The following is a 16,947-nucleotide window of genomic DNA, read 5'->3' as shown; positions in this document are numbered from 1 at the left end:
AAATCTCATGTTCATTGTTGAGTCATTGCTTTATATATACTCTCAACTCTGGTCTTTCTCACATCTCATGTGGTGCTCATTAGATAAATCACAACCCTAGTTAACTCCAACACTCCACCTATTCTAAGCCAGCCCCCAGGCAACTCAACAACACATAACCACACTAGCCAGTCTCATGTGAAATTGGGGACCACAGATCTTCGTACTGTCTCGTGCTGTCCAGCAATCACACCGTGCTTCCTGAATGCAGTCTCTCGCGCTATCTCGTAGGTTATTTCATACTTTCTCCTCTCTCCTCAAACTTCCAACACTCCTTCCTCTTTGGCTTTGCTGAGAGCATTGAAGCAATCAGAAGAGAACATTCACCATCTCTCCCCTGTACCTACCTATCTGTGTCTGTGCCCATCCGTGGTGCCTTCCCTTGGCCTGTGTATCGGCTGCCTCTGCAGCCAGCTAAGCCTGAGCCCACAGGACCTAGGTCTCATGTGTCAGGGGTGACACATGCTCAAGGACAGGTCTACCATTCCCAGCTCTCTCTTCTGCGGCCTCATAATTTCCCCTCTGGATTGGATCATTCCCATAAACGTGCGGATGTGCTGTTATTTCTCTCCCCTGTAAAAAACAGCTAAACCCAAAACTCCCTTGACTCCACTTCTAGTACTGGTGTTGTCCATTTCTTTTCTTCCTTTTACAGCAAACTCTTTTCTTTTTCTTTTTTCTTTTTTTTTTTTGCCATTTTATTGATATATAGTGAATATACAAACACTTTACATATTTAATGTATACAATTGGATGAATTATATGAGAATATACCTGTGATACCATCACCATAATCAAGATAATAAACATATATATTACCTCCAAAAGTTTCCTTATGTCCCTTTTCTTTAATTTTTTCTTTTTTTTTTTAAGATTTTATTTATTTACTTGAGAGAGGGAGCATGAGAGAGAGAGAGCATGAACAGGGGGAAGGAGCAGAGGGAGAGAAAGAAGCAGACTCACGCTGAGCAGGTCTGCAGGGCTCGATCCCCAGACCCCAGAATCATGACCTGAGCCACCCAGGTGACCCTCTTTTTTTGGGGGGGGGTCATCAGAATACTTAACATGAGGTCTACCCTCCTGTATTTTTTTTTCTCTTTCAGACATTTCTTTTTATTTACAGTTTATGTTCAATGCAAATCAATTCTATAACGTGAGAAGTTACTATGAATCAAAGCATAAATACACAAACACAATATATAATCCAAAATAGATGTATAGCATTCAGGTGTGAAACAAAACAGAATGTTCATTCACACACACAGTAGCTTGACATCTGTTGGATATGGTTGTTTCGGTGTAGGTTCCTAAAGATGGGAAAAAATGACTTCAGTTATCAAGACTACTATGGCCATATTAAGATATTGGAACATCTAAGCATTAGTGAGTGACCATGCAAACAAAAGTGCTTACAGTGTCTGTTTTTAAAAAAACTTTTTGTGCATCGAGGCAGTTGTGAAAAGATTTACTTTCCGGAATCAAGCCCACTTAGACTTAGGACCTAGTTCTCTATAAAAATATTGACTAACAGAAAGTGTTCCAAATGTGGCTATTCTGATTCAGAGTTAAAAAATATATACATTTACAGAAAGAGCATAAAAGTTTTTGGAATTTAATGCAAGCAAGCTTCCAGTCTTTACTTCCCAAATACTTGATTTACGATTTTGTTCCTGCACATATTTTGCCTTTTTAATTTCAAGATTTGTCAATTTTACCTTCACAACAGATAATTTTTTTAATTGTAAGAAGTATTCAACATATGCAGAAATAAAAAGCATTTTGGAATTACTTGAGGTCAATGTACTTCGACTCTGGAATCAGTTTAGCTAAATGAATCTGGCACTCTCATTGAACAGGAATAAGTGATCAGCATATAAGCAAAATGTACTCATTATACTTCAATCTGGGGTAGATTCCAATCCATCATTGCCCTGGCACATGTCAGTTACTATATAAAAAATCAAATCCAATGTCAAAATCAAAGTCTCAGAAGAAAGAGTTCCGCTCCCAAGAAACGGTGATAGCTTAACAATATAAAACTTTATCTGGAGTACATATGCATTAAATTAGGACTGCTGAAACAATGCATTGAGGATTTACAGCAACATCTGGAAATTTCTTCTAATGTACATATAAATAGAATCATGGAAGCTTTTTGTGTTGCCTGTTTCATGGCCTTAAAGATTTAATGAGCCAAATGAAAACTGGATCACATCCCATCCTTTATATCTAGGTAAGATAAAATCTATTCTCATTTTCAAGGTAGAATTTTACATGTCCATACTTCTTAAGCCACATTTAAAGAAATCATCTCTTAACTAATCTTGGATATTTTCTCTTCATCTTATACATGAAACTCCAGTAGATTTAATAGACATCACCTAGACAATAGACCCTTCACGTATTCTTCAAACCAATCAAATTTGGGATCCTCAGTATTTTCTTTGTCAACAAAAGAAGGTATGGAATTAGCAGATTCAATGAAGACCTGTTTCCCCCCTGTCACAGTGGATGTCTAGCCACCATTTGGATTGGGTTTAGAAGACGGGGAAGTGTAGATGTTTCTTGCCCCAAGTCTCTTGACAATAGAGATGTAGAAGGAAGATGGAGATCACGGAGAGACTGGCTGATGACTGCAGAGCACCCCCAGTTGCCACAGTGGTGGCATTAGCCGGATTTGGGGCAGTTGAGGTATTCTGGGAGGAGTTCCTTGAAAGTGTTACAACAATTGTTTGGTTTGAAGAAATCAGCATGGGTAGGAGCAGCATTAGAAACAGCAGCCCCAGTCCCAGGCTGGCCACCAACACTGCCCGTGCCCACTCTGTCTGTCACTGTGTGCGGTGCATCTCACTGGGTACATGCGAGCGAGAACCGCTGGCTAGGGTGGGCACAGGCAAGGGTAGCCTCCTGTATTTTTAGGTGCACAGCACCATCTCCTTAACTATAGGCACGATGTTGTATAGAAATCACAGCAAATGCTTAAAAAGCAGTGTCCAGGAGCGCCTGGGTGGCTCAGTCGTTTAAGCATCCACCTTCGGCTCAGGTCATGATTTCAGGGTCCTGGGATCAAGCCCCACATGGGGCTCCCTGCCCAGCAGGGAGCCTGCTTCTCCCTCTCCCTCTGCCCCTCCTCCTGCTTGGGCTCTCTCTCTTCCAAATAAATAAAATCTTAAAAAAAGAAAAAGAAAAAAGCAGTGTCCATACTCAGATGCTCTAATTTCTCTCCTGCCATTTACTTTGGAACACATTATAATGAAATTTCTCTTGTCAAGTCACCAATATCTTCCTCCCTTATTGTTAATTGAAAGTCATTTCCTAGTCATTTCTCTTCCTTGAGATCCTTTCCCTACTTGGCTTCCAGGACACCACACTCACTGGATTTTCCATTCTCTGCCTTCTACCTTTCTGGTGCTCCTTTTCAGTCTCTTTTGTTGGCTCCACCTCATCTCATCACCCAGGCTGTTGAAAGTTGACATGCAGTGAGGCTCAGGCCTTGGACTTCTTTCTACTTACCTTCACTGCCTGGCTCATCTCAATAGGTCCTGCAGCTTTCCATGCCACGTTTATGCTGAGGACTCCCAGATTTATACCTCTCAGCTGAACCTCTCCCCAGAATCAGACCATACATCCACCAATTGGCAACCCCCAATTGAATATTTAGTAACATCTCAAACTCCACATTCTGAAACTGAGCTTCTGAGATTCCTTCCTCCCTCTAAATCATCTCAATTAATGACAGCTACAGTTCTCCTGTTGCTCAGTCCAAAATCTTGATTCTTCACTCTTCTGATTTTCTTGTACCCCACAGTAGTTCTGGGTTGGCCAGCATATCCTATCTCTTTTAGCAGTACGTAACTCTATTATCTATCTCTCTATCATCTCTTTATCATCTATCTACCTATGATTTCTTTTCTTTCACAGATTACTTATTCAACAATTTTTTTTTGTTCGTGTTTAGGTTTTTTTTAATTTAAATTCAATTAATTAACAGAGTGTATTATTAGTTTCAGAGGTGGAGTTCAGTGATTCTTCAGTCTTATATAATACCCAGTGCTCATTATTTCACATGCCCTCCTTAATGCCCATTACCCAGTTCGCCCATCCCTCTACCCTCCTCCCCTCCAGCAATCCTCAGTTTGTTTCCTATGATTAAGAGTCTCTTATGGTTTGTCCCCATCTCTGATTTTATCTTGTTTTATTCCCTCCCTTCCCATATGATCCTCTGTTTTGTTTCTTTTTTTTTTATTTTTTTTATTTTTTTAAAGATTTTTATTTATTTATTTGAGAGAGAGCACATGAGAGGGGGGAGGGTCGGGAGGGTCAGAGGGAGAAGCAGACTCCCTGCTGAGCAGGGAACCCGATGCGGGACTCGATCCAGGGACTCCAGGATCATGACCTGAGCCGAAGGCGGTTGCTTAACCAACTGAGCCACCCAGGCGCCCCTCTGTTTTGTTTCTTAAATTCCACATATCAGCGAGATCATATGATAATTGTCTTTCTCTGATTAACTTATTTTGCTTAGCATAATACCCTCTAGTTCCATCCACGTCATTGCAAATGGCAAGATTTCATTTTTTGATGGCTGAGTAATATTCCATTGTATATATATATACCATGTCTTCTTTATCCATTCATCTGTTGATGGGCTCTTTCCATAGTTTGGCTATTGTGGACATTGCTGCTATAAACACTGGGGTGCAGGTGCCCCTTCAGATCATTACATTTGTATCTTTGGGGTAAATTCCTAGTAGTGCAATTGCTGGGTCATAGGATAGTTCTATTTTCAACTTTTTAAGGAATCTCCATACTGTTTTCCAGAGTGGCTGCACCAGCTTGCATTCCCACAACGGTGTAGGAGAGTTCCCCTTTCTCCACATCCTTGCCAACATCTCTCATTTCCTGACTTGTTAATTTTAGCTATTCTGACCAGTGTGAGGTGGTATCTCGTTGAGGTTTTGATTTGGATTTCCCTGATGCCAAGCGATGTTAAGCACCTTCTCATATGTCTGTTGGCCATTTGGATGTCTGCTTTGGAGAAATGTCTGTGCATGTCTTCTGCCCATTTCTTGATTGGATTACTTGTTCTTTGGATGTTGAATTTGGTAAGTTCTTTATAGCTCTTGGATACTAGCCCTTTATCTGATACGTCATTTGCAAATATCTTCTCCCGTTCTGCCGGTTGTCTTTTGGTTTTGTCAACTATTTCCTTTGCTGTGCAAAAGCTTTTTATCTTGATGAAGTCCCAAAAGTTCATTTTTGCCTTTGTTTCCCTTGCCTTTGGAGACGTGTCTAGCAAGAAGTTGTTGTGGCTGAAGTTGAAGAGGTTGCTGCCTGTGTTCTCCTCTAGGATTTTCATGGATTCCTGTCTCACATTTAGGTCTTTTATCCATTTTGAGTCTATTTTTGTGTATGGTGTAAGAAATTGGTCCAGTTTCATTCTTCTGCATGTGGCTATACACTTTTTCCAACACCCTTTGTTGAAGAGACTGTCTTTTTTCCATTGGATATTCTTTCCTGCTTTGTTGAAGATTAGTTGACCATAGAGTTGAGGGTCCATTTCTGGGCTCTCTATTCTGTTCCATTGATCTATGCATCTGTTTTTGTGCCAGTACCATACTGTCTTGATGATGACAGCTTTGTAATAGAGCTTGAAGTCTGGAATTGTGATGCCACCAGCTTTGCTTTTCTTTTTCAACATTCCTCTGGCTATTCAGGGTCTTTTCTGGTTCCATACAAATTTTAAGATTATTTGTTCCATTTATTTGAAAAAAGTGGATGGTATTTTGATAGGGATTGCATTAAATGTGTAGATTGCTCTAGGTAGCATTGACATCTTCACAATATTTGTTCTTCCAATCCATGAGCATGGAACGTTTTTCCCTTTCTTTGTGTCTTCCTCAATTTCTTTCACGGGTGCTCGATAGTTTTCTGAGTACAGATTCTTTGCCTCTTTGGTTAGGTTTTATTTTTAGGTATCTTATGGTTTTTGGTGCAATTGTAAATGCGATCAACTCCTAATTTCCCTTTCTCCTGTCTCATTGTTAGTGTATAGAAATACAACTGATTTCTGTGCGTTGATTTTATATCCTGCCACTTTGCTGAATTCTTGTATGAGTTCTAGCAATTTTGGAGCAGAGTTTTTTGGGTTTTCCACATAGAGTATCATGTCATCTGCCAAGAGGGAGAGTTTGACTTCTTCTTTGCCAATTTGGATGCCTTTTTATTTCTTTTTGTTGTCTGATTGCTGAGGCTAGGACTTCCAGTACTATGTTGAACAGCAGTGGTGATAGTGGACATCCCTGCCATGTTCCTGACTTTAGGAAAAAAGCTCTTAGTGTTTCCCTATTGAGAATGATATTGGCTGTGGGCTTTTCGTATTTGGCTTTTATGATATTGAGGTATGTTCCCTCTATCCCTACACTGTGTGGAGTTTTAATCAAGAACATTGCTGTACTTTGTCAAATGCTTTTTCTGCATCTATTGAGAGGCCCATATGGTTCTTGTCCTTTCTTTTATTAACGTATTGTATCATGTTGATTGATTTGCAGATGTTGAACCAACCTTGCAGCCCAGGGATAAATCCCACTTGGTCATGGTGAATAATCCTTTTAATGTACTGTTGGATCCTATTGGCTAATATCTTGGTGAGAATTTTTGCATCCATGTTCATCAGGGATATTGGTCTGTAATTCTCCTTTTTGGTGGGGTCTTTGTCTGGTTTTGAGATCAAGGTAATGCTGGCCTCATAGAAAGAGTTTAGAAGTTTTCCTTCCATTTCTATTTTTTTAAACAGCTTCAGAAGAATAGGTATTAATTCTTCTTTAAATGTTTGGTAGGATTCCCCAGGGAAGCCATCCAGCCCTGGACTCTTGTTTGTTGGAAGATTTTTGATTACTGCTTCAATTTCCTTGCTGGTTGTAGGTCTATTCCTTCCAGGTTCGTTTTTGGTAGTTTATATGTCTCCAGGAATGCATCCATTTCTTCCAGATTGCCTAATTTGTTGGCATATAGTTGCTCATAATATGTTCTTTATAATTGTTTGTATTTCTTCGGTGTTGTTTGTGATCTCTCCTCTTTCATTCATGATTTTATTTATTTGAGTCCTGTCTCTTTTCTTTTTTTTAAAAAGATTTTATTTATTTATTTGAGAGAGAGAGAATGAGAGACAGAGAGCACGAGAGGGAAGAGGGTCAGAGGGAGAAGCAGACCCCCTGCTGAGCAGGGAGCCCAATGTGGGACTCGATCCCGGGACTCCAGGATCATGACCTGAGCTGAAGGCAGTCACTTAACCAACTGAGCCACCCAGACACCCCTGTCTCTTTTCTTTTTGATAAGTCTGGGCAGGGGTTTATTGATCTTTTTAATTTTTTCAAAGAACGAGCTCCTAGTTTTGTTGATCTGTTCTACTGTTCTTTTGGTTTTTGTTTCATTGATTTCTGCTCTAATCTTTATTAATTCTCTTCTCCTTCTGGGCTTAGGCTTTATTTGCTGTTCTTTCTCCAGCTTCTTTAAGTGTAAGGTTAGGTTGTGTACTTGAGACCTTTCTTGTTTCTTGAGAAAGGCTTGTTTTGCTATATATTTCCCTCTTAGGACCACTTTTGCTGCATCCCAAAGGTTTTGAACAGTTGTGTTTTCATTTTCATTTGTTTCCACGATGTTTTAAAAATTCTTTTTTAATTTCCTGGTTGATCCATTCATACTTTAGTAGGATGCTCTTTAGCCTCCATGTATTTGAGTTCTTTCCAGATTTCCTCTTGTGATTGAGTTCAAGTTTCAAAGCATTGTGGTTTGAAAATATGCAGGGAATGATCCCAATATTTTGGTACCGGTTGAGACCTGATACATGAACCAGTATGTGATCTATTCTGGAGAATTTTCCATCTGCACTCAAGAAGAATGTGTATTCTGTTGCTTTAGGAAAGAATGCTCTGAATATATCTGTGAAGTCCATCTGGCCCAGTGTGTCATTCAAAGCCCTTGTTTCCTTGTTGATCTTTTGTTTAGATGATCTGTCCATTGCAGTGAGTCAGGTGTTAAAGTCCCCTACTATTATTGTATTATTATCAATGTGTTTCTTTAATTTTTTTATTAATTGGTTTATATAATTGGCTGCTCCCATGTTAGGGCATAAATATTTGCAATTGTTAGGTCTACTTGTTGGATAGATCCTTTAATTATGACATAGTGTCCTTCCTTACCTCTTACTATAGTCTTTGGTTTAAAATCTAATTTTTCTGATATAAGGATTGCTACCCCAGCTTTCTTTTGATGTCATTTACCATTTATCATGGTAAATGGTTTTCTACCCACTCACTTTCAATCTAGAGGTGTCTTTGGGTCTAAAATGAGTTTTGTGGGTGGCTCAGTCAGTTAAGCATCTGCCTTTGGTTTAGGTCATGATCCTGGGGTCCTGGGATCAAGTCCCGAGTCAGGCTCCTTGCTCAGTTGGGAGCCCGCTTCTCCCTCTGCCTGCCGCTCCACCTGCTTGTGCTCTCTCTCTCTCAATCTTCCTCTGACAAATAAATAAATATAATGTTTAACAAATAATTTAAAAAATAAAAATGAAATAAAATGAGTGTCTTGCAGACAGCATATCGATGGGTCTTGCTTTTTTATCCAATCTTATACCCTGTGTCTTTTGATTGGGGCATTTAGTCCATTTACATTCAGAGTAACTATCGAAAGATATGATTTTAGTGACACTGTATTACCTATAAAGTCACTGTCTCTGTTCCTTTCTGTTCTATGTTACTTTTGGGCTCTTTCTTTACTTAAAGGAGCCCCTTTAATATTTCTTGCGGGGCTGGTTTAGAGATTACAAATTCTTTTTGTTTTTGTTTGTCCTGGTAGCTTTTTATCTTTCCTATTTTGAATGACAACCTTGCTGGATAAAGTATTCTTGGCTGCAAATTTTTCTCATTTGGCACCCTGAATATGTCATGCCAATCCTTTCTGGCCTGCTGGGTCTCTGAGGATAGGTCTGCTGCCATTCTAATGTTTCTATCCTTATGGGTTATGGACCCCTTACCTCAAGCTGCCTTCAGGATTTTCTTGTATCTGAGATTTGCAAGCTTCACTATTATATGTCAAGGTGTTGACCTATTTTTTTTTTTTTTTTTTTGAGGGCGGTTCTCTGTGCCTCCTGGATTTAAAGGCCTGTTTCCTTCCCCAGATTAGGGAAGTTCTCTGCTATAATTTGCTTCAATATAACTTCTGCCCCCCTCTCTCTTTCATTGTCTTCTGGGATCCCAGTTATTCTGATATTGTTTCACTTTATGGTATCACTTATCTCTTGAATTCTCTCTTCATGATCCACTAGTTATCTCTCAGCTTCTTTATTCTCCATCATTTGGTCTTCTATATCACTAATTCTCTCTTCTGCCTCATTTATCCTAGTGGTTAGAGCCTTCATTTTTTTTTAAAGATTTTATTTATTTATTTATTTGAGAGAGAGAGAGAAACAGCATGAGAGGGGAGAGGGTCAGAGGGAGAAGCAGGCTCCCCGCTGAGCCAGGAGCCTGATGTGGGACTCGATCCTAGGACTCTGGGATCATGACCTGAGCCGAAGGCAGTTGCTTAACCAACGAGCCACCCAGGCACTCCAAGAGCCTCCATTTTTTAATTGTATCTCATTATTAGCCTTTTTTATGTTGACTTGATTGGATTTTAGTTCTTTTATTTCTCTAGAAAGGGAATCTCTAGTGTCTTCGGTGCTTTTTTCAAGTCCAGCTAGTATCTTTATTATTGTTATTCTGAACTCTAGTTTTGACATCTTACTTATGTCCATACTGATTAGATCCCTGGCAGTCAGTACTGCCTCTTATTCTCTTTGTTGAGGTGAGTTTTTCTGGCTTGTCATTCTTTCCAGAGAAGAAGAGATGAAGGAGAGAACAAAATACTAAAATGGCAACAACAGCCCCAGAGAAATATACACTAAACAAATCAGAAGAGACCTGAAACTGAAAAAAAAAAAAATTTAAAAAAAGAGAGCGAGAGAGAATATAATCAGACAGGTGAACAGAACAGAGCAATACACTGGATGCTCTGTGTACTTTGATGTTTATTAGAAAACTGGATCCCTGAAGGGGTACGTGCACCCCGATGTTTATAGCAGCAATGTCCACAATAGCCAAACTGTGGAAAGAGCCAAGATGTCCATCGACAGATGAATGGATAAAGAAGATGTGGTATATATATACAATGGAATATTATGCAGCCATCAAAAGGAATGAGATCTTGCCATTTGCAATGACATGGATGGAACTGGAGGGTATTATGCTGAGTGAAATAAGTCAAACAGAGAAAGAAAAATTCCTCACTGATATGAGGAATTCTTAATCTCAGGAAACAAACTGAGGGTTGCTGGAGTGGGGTGTGGGGTGGGACGGATGGGGTGGCTGGGTGATAGACACTGGGGAGGGTATGTGCTATGATGAGTGCTGTGAATTGTGCAAGACTGTTGAATCACAGATCTGTACCTCTGAAACAAATAATGCAATATATGTTAAGGAAAAAAAAAGAAAAGATGATAGCAGGAGGGGAAGAATGAAGGGGGGGAAATCGGAGGGGGAGATGAACCATGAGAGACGATGGACTCTGAGAAACAAACTGAGGGTTCTAGAAGGGAGGGGGGTGGGAGGATGGGTTAGCCTGGTGATGGGTATTAAAGAGGGCACGTTGTGCATGGAGCACTGGGTGTTATGCACAAACAATGAATCATGGAACACTACATCTAAAACTAATGATATAATGTATGGTGATTAACATAACAATAAAAAAATTAAAAAAAAAAGAAAACTGGATCCCCAATCTGTAAAGAAAGAAAAACTTATATAACTTATAAAATTAAACACAACAGAAGGATAGAATGTAATTTAAAGATGAAAATTAAAAAAGACTTTAAAAAATAGAGAATATAATCAGACAGGTGAAGAGAACAGAGCAATACACTAGATTCTGGGTGTATTTTTGTCTGTTAGAAGAAAATGCATCCCAAAATTGTAAAGAAAAAAAAACTTATATATATACAAAAATAAAATTAAGTACAATGAAAGGATAGAATGTAACTGTAAAGATGAAAATTTAAAAAAGACTTAAGAAAAAGAGTTGACAAAATAAGAAATTGGTTGAAAAGGAGAGAGAAAAAAATTAAAATTGAAAGACTAAAGAATTATGAGAAAAAAATCATGAATTCTATATACTATTTTCCCTTAGTGCTGGAGTTTTGCAGTTCTGTGTGACCGGTAAACTTGGTCTTAGCTCCCACTGTTCTTGCTGATCTTCTGCAGGAGGGGCATGTTGGTGCTGATTCTCTTGTGTCTTTGCCCCAGGTGGAACTGCACTGGCCTTGGTAGGGGCCGGTCTCTAAGTGGCTCAGGATTGCTCTATGTGGCTTTTGTTCCCTGAATGCTTTCTGCACGCTTTAGAGGATGAGAATGAAAATAATGGCCTCCCAATCTCTGGCCCCAGAGTGGAAAGCTCATGCTCCCCCCCCCCAAACTCCTCAGTGCTCCATCAGGGAAAAGCAGTCATTCAAGGAAAAGCAGTCAATCACTCCTGTCTCCCTGATTTCTGTCCGCACTGTGTGCTCACCCAGCCTGTGACCCAGTGTTTCTATCTTAGGCAAGGGCCCTGCTTTGAGTCTCCAAACGCTGCAGACTCCTGTGGTAAGCACCTGCACCACTCCTCCTGGGGGAGCAAGGGGTGTCTAGCTAGTTCTGCCACCTGTTGGGCCCCTGCTGGGAGAGCAGTTGCCCGACCAAGCCCCAGTGCAGGGTATATGGCAACCCTGAGCTAAGAACCCACTCCTGGGCTCATTGATTGCAGCCGGCTTCCCCACTCTGATGCCTAAAAACTCTGCCGCCCTTAGGCACCCCCAGTCTTTCTGTAACCCTGGGGTCTCACTTCTTGTGAGACCACACTGTCCCACCTGGGATTCCAACTCACTTCGCCACCTGAGTGTCTTTCAGGCAGGGATGTCCCTCACCGGAGCAGACTTTTAAAAGATCCGATTTTGCACTCCACTGCTTTATCACTTTCAGGTAGCCAGTTTCTGGAGGCTCCCTTTCACCCGAGTTTTATGTTCCAATATATCACCTTGGATTCACTTCTCCGCACCTCCTACATTGCAGAAAGTGGTTGCTTTTCTATTTGTAGAATTGCAGCAATTCTTTTCTTAGATCTCCAGTTGAGTTCACAGTGTTCAGAATGATTTGATAGCTATCTAGCTGAATTCCTGGGACCAGAAGAAACTAAGGTCTCCTACTCCTCTGCCATCTTAGAAACTCGAGCATTCCTCTGATTCCTTATTATCATTTCTCCTCCTGGATTATTGCTACAAACATCTAATTAATCTCACTGTTTCTACCCTTGACCCTTTACAGTTTTACACATTTATTCAGAGCACATATCTCTTCTCCTTAAAATCCTTCCAATGGCTTCCCATCTCACTCAGAGTAAAAGTCAATGTCCTTCTATAACCCTAAGGCCCTACATAATCTGTCTCTTCCATTAATGCTCTGATCTCATTTCCTACTATTCTTTTCTATTCTTTTCAATCTAGCCACACTGGCCTCTTTGCTGTTTCTCAAACATGCCAGGTAAATTTATGCCTCAGGACATTTGCACTTGCTCTTCTGCCTGGATGCATTTCCTCTGACTAGTTCCTTCACTTCCTTCAGGTCTTTATTCAAGTTAACCTTCTGGTGAGCTCTTCCTTGGTTCACCCATCTACAACTGCAAGCCTTCCTCCAAACTCATTCTTCACATTCCCTTTATTTTTCTTTGTTCAGAATTTATCAGAGTGTAACATACTGTATATTTTTGTCAATTATGTTAACTTTATGTCTCCTTTGGTGGGAAGTAAGTTCTATGAGAGCAAGAAGTTTTTCTGTTTTGTTCACTGTGTGTCCTCAGCACTAAGACATGCCTGACACACACAAAGTCTTCAGTATCTGTCAAATGAATTAATTATAATGCTGAGAACTGAGCAAAATATATAGACTGACAAGACAAACATATACAATCATGCTCACTTTTATACAAATTGTTAAAAATAGTTATTATTTTATTCTCAATATTCCCACATGAAAAGTGGAGTTCTGCACTCAGATAACAAAACATTAGAATTATGGACTACTACAAAAATGTGTGATTTTTTTAACTTTAGCAAATTCCCACAGTGATTGCTAAAAATTGTGATATAAAATGTTATCATTTTTATGATATACTATTTGAGCACTCGATAATAATCACAAAATAGAGCACAAGAGAAATCTTAGGTAGGTTTAATAATGATTTCTGGGTCTTGAATTTCAACTCATTACCAGCAGAGGGTGCTACCGATCCACACTTTCATATATATGTTTAAAAAGAGTTTTACTGATTTTAAAATCAGATTTCAACACTGTAAATGACATTATCTTACAAACCTACATTATATGGTAATGGATCGGCCACCCAAAAATAATGATTTGAGTTTTAAAAATCTACTGTTTTATTCTTTTTGTATTTATTTAAAACGATGATATTGTACAAAGATACGGTACAAAAGTATAAAGAAATAATTAAATCTCTCTTCTACCCCTTCCTTAAACTGCCAGTTTTCCTTCCCAGGGTTATCGTTGTCTCTAGTTTTTCCTGTATTTATGTGTATGTGTGTTTCGCTTTGTGTTTGTACTGTATATATATATATATATTTTTTAAGATTTTATTTATTTATTTGACAGAGAAAGAGAGAGAGAGGGAAAGCAAAAGCAGGGGAAGGGGAGAGGGAGAAGCAGGCTCCCCGCTGAGCAGGGAGCCTGATGTGGGGCTCGATCCCAGGACCCTGAGATCATGACCTGAGCCAAAGGCAGACGCTTAACGACTGAGCCACCCAGGCACCCCTGTACTGTATATTTTTAATCAGAAATGATGTAAGTACTGTTCCTTATCTTAGGATCAGTTTATAACTTGACCACATAATTTTGTGATTCCATATTAGTACTTATAAAAGCTTTTTCTTTTAAACAGCTGTATTTTATTCTAATGTGTGAATGAATTGTGATTTATATAACCAGTATCCTTTTGAAGGGTGAAGATTGTTTTCAGTATTTTGCCATTCCAAACAATACGATAATAAATACAGTTTTATATTTACATTTGTAAATATGTGCAAATATATCTGTAGGTTAAATTCCTGGAAAAATTGGGTAGACCTTTGAAAAATAATGAAGGTGAAGTCCTATTTCCCTACATACCAAAATAAATTCTAAATGTAGTCAATCATGAAAGTACTAGAAAAAAAATGGGAAATTTTTTTTTTTTGTGATTTTGGAGTCAGGAAAGCCTTCCTAAGGCTAACACAAACTCAGAATTCACACAGAAAAGGTTGAAATTTGACTGTATTAAAAAAACAAAAAACAAAAAACTCTGCATGGCAAAAATAGCATAAACCAGAAATAGAAATGACAGCTGTACAAATGAATTGCTAATGCATATTAAAAAGAAATAAATTTCTAAATACATAAAGAGCTTTTGTAAGTTGGTAAAATCAAGCCCCTATTGAAAAGTGGCCAAAGAATACAAACAAACAGAACATAGAAATACAAATGGCTTTTAACACATGAAACCATATTTATAAGGAGAGAAATGCAAATTAAAATGGCATGATGCCATATTTCACCTATCAGATTGGCAAAGATCAACACATTGTGTGTGATGAGGGTGTATGGAACAAAGCAGGCTCACAGATTGTTGGCAAGATGATAAACTGATATAATCTCTATGGAAACCGATTTGGCAATAGCTATTAAAATTTTCAAAAGAAGGTTGGTGAAGTTTTTTTTTTTTCTTTTAGTCAAATCTCCTTCTTTGAATTATTTGTATGTACGCAACCAAAAGAAAAGGCTAAACAAAAGAAAAGGCACAGAGTTTAAAAACAAAACCAAAATATTTTAGGAGAGGTATTATGGGGACACGTGGGTGGCTCAGTCAGTTAAGCTTTCGACTTCGGCTCAGGTCATGATCTCAGGGTCCTGGGATCGTCCTGCATCTGGCTCCCTGCACAGCACAGTCTGCTTGTCCTTCTCCTTCTCCCTCTGTCCCTCCCTGCAGCTCATGCACTCTCTCTCAAATAAATGACATCTTAAAAAAGAAAAAAACAAGAGAGATATTATGCCCTTTGTGTAATGTGGATGGCAACCATTTTGGGCTATGGAAATTTACATGACAACCAAAATTATCCCTTAGTGTATATCAGTCAAGGTCCCTTAGGAAACAGATGGCACACTTTTTTTAAAGGGGAGGCTGAAAAGAATTTCATTCATGAAGATGTGGGCAGGGTTAAGAGAAACAGTAGGAAGAAGGGAGCACCCCCTGGTGTTGGCATGATGGCTTTAGGAAGCCATTACCATCCCCAGCAAGAGCCAAGGGAAGGCAGAGGTGCAGAGCCAAGCGAGGATTGTTACTCCTGCTCTATGTCTGGATAGATCTGGAAAGGCAACAGATGATTTTCATTCAGCTAATATGTATCTTGGTGGTATCTTCAGGGCCTTGCTTTATTTCTACTTCCCTCCAAAAAGGAATTGCCAAATTTTCTTTCAAAATGTTCACTTCAGAATGGGACCCATAGATCACTTACTTTCCAATCCTTTTCTTTCTGGGATAGTGTCTTTATGAAAGTCGGCTTCCTGAAGACATTGTTTTTGTTTATTAAAGTTTAATTAAAGGAAATTTAAAGATGATGGCACCTAGAATATAAGAGCATTTCAGAGTACATTATAAGAAATAGTACATTTTACATAGAGTGGGCTTTGAAAAATAAAATGCATGTTATGTTTGGCTATACTGAAGGAGGATTCCACTATCTAGTTTTCTTTCCTTTCTTCTAATAGTGCCCCCTTCCTTCCATCCCTTTCAATCTACTTTTGGTTGGACAAAGTGTGTCCCTTGGAGCAACCAGTTAATCTCAGAGATCGAGCTGCTGGCTAATGTCTAGCCACATTAAAGATGGAGTTAGAAAGGGATATTGTTTGGGCGCCTGGGTGGCTCAGTTGGTTAAGCGACTGCCTTCGGCTCAGGTCATGATGCTGGAGTCCCGGAATCGAGTCCCACATCGGGCTCCCTGCTCGGCAGGGAGTCTGCTTCTCCCTCTGACCCTCTTCCCTCTCATGCTCTCTGTCTCTCATTCTCTCTCTCGCAAATAAATACAATCTTAAAAAAAAAAGGGATATTGTTTTATGTAAATACATTTTTTCTTTTTTTTTCTCACCTACTTACATAAGATTGCATTTCCTTGCAGTGTCCCTCAGTGGTTCTTGGACACAATACAAGCAGTTACTTTCAGGTCTGGCAACGTCAGGGTTTCAACGTGCCTTAAGGGGAAATGACTTGGCACGTAAACACCATGCTGTTATCAACTTTCTCTCTTGAGTATATCCAAAAACCCAAAGCCCCGTCTTGTTTTTTGTTTTTTTTGTTGTTGTTGTTTTTGCAGAGTCTGCATTTTATCCCTTTATACTCTCTCCTGTGTTCACAAAGCATGTGTTTGGGGTGGGAGAAGCTGTTTTGGGGGAGAAGGCACGTTTCTGGCTGCTTTGGGGCTTGTGCTGTCCACGGGCAGAGAACACAGTAGGAGCACATTCTGTTAGGATCCTATGAGGCAAACAACAAATAAATAATGGAATAATATGTTCATTTAATTCATTACACATCCGTTGCAATTTATTGTGCAGGCTTTTCCTTTCACTACTTTGAGAAACATCAGGTGTAATACGCTCCTAGGGAGCAGGAAGTAAGAGTACAATTTGCCAGACAGGTGATATGGTCTAGTGGATTCAGAATTTTAATATTATTTTTGGCTCCACCACTAGCTTCCTTTATGACTAGCAGGGAAATCTCTCTGGGTGTTACTGGTTTCGGTATCTG

Source organism: Neomonachus schauinslandi, chromosome 5 (assembly GCF_002201575.2).
Source record: "Neomonachus schauinslandi chromosome 5, ASM220157v2, whole genome shotgun sequence".
NCBI lineage: Eukaryota > Metazoa > Chordata > Mammalia > Carnivora > Phocidae > Neomonachus > Neomonachus schauinslandi.
Note: the sequence above shows the minus strand (reverse complement) of the source record.